Genomic DNA, 5,754 nt, shown 5'->3' with positions numbered 1-5,754 from the left:
TCATAGAACAATCAAAACTCATCCATGGCTTCCAGAGGCCATCCACCTCAACCCATCAAACCGTGATTCCACCTCATGGCCGTACATCACCAAAATGATCATCAGATTGGTCTCCATCCAAGCCTTCTAGGGCTTCCAAAGTGTTTGTCCAACCAAGGCTTCCAAGACTAGTAGCTCAACCCACATCTTATACAGGGATTCTAGAGAATTTGTCCAACTAGGGCTTCCAGGACTACTAACTCAACCTACCAAGGGCTTCCAAAGAATTTTTCCAACCAAGTCTTCAAGGACTAGTAACTCAACCTATGTTTTTACAGGGCTTCCAAAGAATTTATCCAAATGGAGCTTATAGGACTAGTATCTCAATCCAATCTAAGGAAACATGAGAACCAACCAAAAAAAAATAATGAAAGTAAACCCACAATCACCATGGCTATCTAGGAAATGGCAAGACTAGGCAATCCACTATCAATCCCAACCATCCTCCATGCCAATGATAGATCACAACCAAAAATCCACATGCATATGCCATGCATACCAAAACTAGTGAAGGAAACATACATGCAACTTGGTACCTACAAGAAAACCTGATGTAGTTGTTGACCCCAATGCCCTCTTTTGCTTTCCTGCTCTTCATTTGCCTTATTGCTCCAAAAATCTAATTAAGCAACACCCACCAAGAGTGCTCCAAGAAAAATCTATCTCCAAAAATATGAGAGAGATAGAGAGAGAGAATGATGAGAGAGCTCCAAAACTGAACTAAAAAAGTTTAGCAACTGATCCTTAGAAGCTTTTTTTATGAATGAGGCCTCTATTTTCTTCGTTTTCCATTATTTTCCTTCATTTTCCTCCTCAAATGCAACATGTGACCTTTCACCTCCTTTTTCTCCTAATTTCCAATATTTTCATAAATAAATTTGCCAAAAATGCCATTTTCCTTTCCAAATCCTTTTCCAATTTCCTTAGCCATAAACAATCACAAGTGGCCCCCATTATTAGGATTTTTCCCAACATTCAGCTTGGAATAAGTTTCTCATCATTCGTGGTTATTATTTTGGATTTATTTACTTATATTACATGGAATTTTCACGATGGATGTTACAGAAACCTCCACCTTGGGGGAACACAATCAACAACACCTATATCCACAAAATTACTGTAAGGAAAATATACTGTCAGTGGAGCTTTATAACTTAGTGATGAGCCCCAAAAATGGATAATTATATGGGCTCATTCAGCCTCCTAATTCGACTTAATCCACCATTCTCATTAGTTTATTGCATGTTTTTTATTATATTTATGCTAATAGAGTGAATTGGGTTAGTCATTATGCCAACGAGTCTAATGTGTGCTTTATACAGTCTTTTTGGTCAATTTGGAGACAAAATCAAAGGTTTAAATGAGCACTTGGCAGCCAAATTCATGGAGAGGATTTTTAGGAAGGTGTCCCCTTCATTTATGGGCCCTTACCTCGAATTCTCCACCATCAGCTTGGAGTTCAAGGGCCACCAAATCAATTATCATAAGGGCAGCCGAGCAAGGGCTAGTAAAGGTGTTGTTAACTACAAGTTTTGGCAGCCGAGTTCCTAAAGTTTAGGAGGGTTGTTGGGGTCCTCAATTTGTATAAATAAGAGGGCTTAGGGCCTCATTTCAGTTAGTCACTTTGTAGGCAGAAGTTAGCTAGTTTGTAGTTCGATTTTAGTCATTCCTTTAGTCATTTTTTAGGCAGTAGATTAGCTTTGCATTCCAGCACACTTTCAAGCTTTCCCTTGTGGACAGTTTTTGATGTAACTATTATTTATTGCTCAATAAAGATGAATCCAACTTTACAAGAACTCTAATCTCTCTTACGAGGCTGTAGCTCTTGGGGTTGGGCCCAACCCAAGTGCCCAGTACTTCCTTTGTTTACTTCTATGTGTTTTTGTTGCATTCTTAGAATAAAATCTGTTATTTAGATTTAAATCTTGTTTTATTGTTTAGGTTGCTTTTGGTGATTAAAAAGGATTTTCATGTTTAGATTGATTTGATAGGTTAATAACAGAGAAGATCTTCAGAAAAAGGCTATCAAACACCTCTGATCTCACCTCTCCCTCAGTGGGACCATCAGCTGGGACCAAGGTGTCCTTGCTGCCACCAAAAACATTGTTTTTGCTTCATCATGCAATCATTAGTGTTAGATTATCATTTGCAAAAGTTGATACTAGTTGTGATTACATGCTCAGGTACATGATTACTTAGTTTGCATAACTACTTCACATGATTTCGTTGCAAATAAACTGTTGTTCATTTTTTGTTGTTGTTATTTAGGACAGATTAGGTTAAAGTATCTAGGTCCTTAATTTTCCGATCTTTGTTTGTTCAGTTTGAGAAATAAATTGCAGAGTACTTGTGATACCTCCTCATCTATCCTTACCCCATCCATGCAAGCTGCTTCGTCCTCCAACTTAGATTCTTGCCTCTCATTTGCTACGTTTTCTCCCTTTGCCCTAATTTCTACATTCTTGTGCATCATTGCTCCCTCCATCCTTGAACCAAATCCAATCACTCCTTAGCCTCATCCACCAAGTCCTGGACCTCCTCAACCCTTAACCTACCCCCATACTCACTTCTCCACCTTTCTCTCTCCATCCACCCTCCAAAATCCCATTTCTGAACATCCTGTAGAAAATACAGAACATCCTGTAGAACCCCTGCAGACTTCCTGTAGAAGCTCACGAAAGCAGTTTCTTGAGATCCAATCAATGTGAAACTCTCTAGAAGGGTGCTAGGGACCCCTTATGCCATATTCTAACCTTCCCAACCTCCTGAAAGCATTTCCTTTCGCCAATCCACCTCTGCACAGTCAAAAACAGTTAAAGCACATGCACAATAATTCTGCCAACTTACTCAAAAATATAAAAATATGTTTCTTTTCAGATTTCACTTCAGAAGTAGCTTAGTCACATGGATTTTACCTTTCTAAGAGTCAATGGCATTCCTTTCTGTAGCTTTCATCATTTTTCTTGCACCAGTAGGGTTAGTCAGTAAAACTAGGGTTTGCTAGGGTTTGCATTTCCTTTCCGCTTTTCGCTTCTTTTTGCAAGTAGATTAGCCTTCTTTGAGTTAGCTTTCATCCATCAGTTAAAAATATTCTTATAAGAGCTCATAGAAGTTGGCTTAAGCTCCTAGCGGACTTGTGCCAGCTGACCAAGTGATAGCTACGGCAAGAGCTAGTACTTGTGCATACAACACCGTCGCTTCCAAGTTTATTACGAACTACCGAGTTAATAAAATTAAAGAAGGGAGTTCTAGGAGTTGCAGCATTATTGCTACAATACTGGGGCCCACCACTTAGCTCAATGCAGTATTTACAATGATCAACCCGTTGAGAAGCAAACCAATATGAAAACATAACAAACATAACATCGTAATGACATGACATCCATACTGCTTGTTGGAGCTTTATAACATATCTCATGATGATATTTACATCCATATACATATGTACATATACCAAAATCATCGAACATATACCAATACATATACCAAAAACCATACCAAAATCATTGAACATATGCCAAGAAATATACCAAAACACCATGCCAAAAATGCTTTGCATCAACCCTAAAACAAGGAAGGATACGTAGCCCACATCTGATCCTCCATCTCCCATGTAGCTTCATCAGGCCCAAAGTGCTTCCACTACACCTTAATCTACTTGATTGCTCGGTTCTGGAGCATGAGCACCTTTTTCTGCAATATACACTGAGGCTCCAGCTGGAATTCTCCATCTGGTTCCACCTGCAATACAGACTAGTCAATCACATGATCAACATCCTTAACATACTTCTTAAGTAATGACATATGGAAAACATGATGGACTTTCATTGTCAGAGGCAATGCAAGTCATAAGGCTACTGAACCAATCCTCTCAATGACACTTAAGGGTCAACAAAAACCATGGTGCCATATTCGCATATGATCCAATCCGGAAGGAGCTCTTCTTTGGCTTGATGCGCAAGTACACCTATTCCCTAACATGAAACTCCTTAAACAAATTGTTTTGATCTGCATAAATATTCTGCCTATCCTGTGCTCCCTTTAGATATCTCTTTGTAATCTTCATTTCTTGTTCCATATCTACCAACATATCTGGTTCAATAAGTACCCTATTAACTCGATCACTCCAACTGATGGGAGTATTGCAACTCCACACATACAATGCCTCAAATAGACTCATCCTCAAATATTTCTGATACCATTGTTTTATGTGAACTCTACCAAGTTAATATACTCCTCCCACTTCCATTGTTGATGCATCACATAAATCCTCAACATGTCCTCCAATATCCTGTTGACCCTCTTTGTCTATCCATCTGTCTGCGGATGATAAGTCATACTAAAGGCCAACTTTGTGCCCAAACCTACAAATAACTCCTTCCAAAACTTGGGAGTGAAATTTTCATCCCTTTCTGACACAATCTTCTTTATAACACCATGCAATATGACCACATCTCAGATGAATACCTGTGCTAAATCACTACCTGAGAATGTAGACTTCACTAGAATGAAATGTCCAAATTTTTTCAACCTATCCATAATAGCCATGATGGAATCATGTTGTCTCACTATCTTTGGAAAACCTATAATGAAGTCCATGTAAATGAATTCCGATTTCCACTCTCAAATTGTGATCAGTTGTATTCATCCCCCTGGATGTTTACACTCTACCTTCATTCATTGAGAATCAAAACATCTAGCCACAAAATTTGCTACACCCCTCTTCAAAATCGTCCAAGAGTAAAATTTCTTCACGCAGTCAATGTCTTTTGATAACCTGTGTGACTTGAATAAAGTTTCACATGAAACACCCTTGAGATCACCTTCTTGATCTATCCTACACATCTGACACATATATCCTATCTCGAAACTTGACCAATCCATCTATTTTAGACAATAATCGATATCTTGTGCACCTACACCTGTACCTATACATGTACTCTTCTATAACCTGTGCACAATATCCATATATCTGACATCCTGTTGATCTTCCTACCAGATCCTATCCTGTAGATTTGTCCCATAGGAGCTGATAGTTACTAAGAGATTTATTTTTATCCGCCTACTAAGAGCATCTACCACTCTCTTCTCTTTATCTTTAATATATCTGATCTCAAAATCAAACTCATGGATCGTAGCCAACCAACGAGCTTTCCTACCATTTAGATTCAGTTGGGAAAATAGATATCACAACCCACTATGATCACTCATCAATGTGAACCTCCTGCCCAGAAGATAGTGTCTCCACATATTCAATGCATGTATAATTGCTGCCAACTCAAGATCATGCATGGGATAGCTCTTCTCATTCTTAGTAAGTTTCCATGACTAATAACATACCACTTGTCCATCTTTCATAACGACTCCACCAAGTCCTCTTTTGAAAACATTTGTGCACACTACAAATTCTTTGTCCGGATTTGCAATCTTTAGCACTGGTGCATGCGTCAACAACTGCTTGAGCTGCTCAAATCTAGCCTCACACTCATCTGTCCATTCAAACTTATTACCTTTCCTCTCCAATGATGTGATAGGATAGAAAATCTGTGAGAATTTCCTTATGAACCTCCTGTAGTAGCATGCCAAACCCATGAAGGATCTCAACTCATCCACATTCTTAGGAGCTACCCACTCCATGATGGCTCTTGTCCTTTCTGGATCTACTGCAATGATTTCCTTGGAGACAACATGCCCCAAGTAGTGTACCTATGTCTG

This window comes from Pinus tabuliformis, chromosome 5_2 (assembly GCF_031772625.1).
Source record: "Pinus tabuliformis cultivar Carrire ecotype Pingquan chromosome 5_2, CPIR1, whole genome shotgun sequence".
In the NCBI taxonomy this organism is placed as follows: Eukaryota; Viridiplantae; Streptophyta; class Pinopsida; order Pinales; family Pinaceae; genus Pinus; species Pinus tabuliformis.
Note: the sequence above shows the minus strand (reverse complement) of the source record.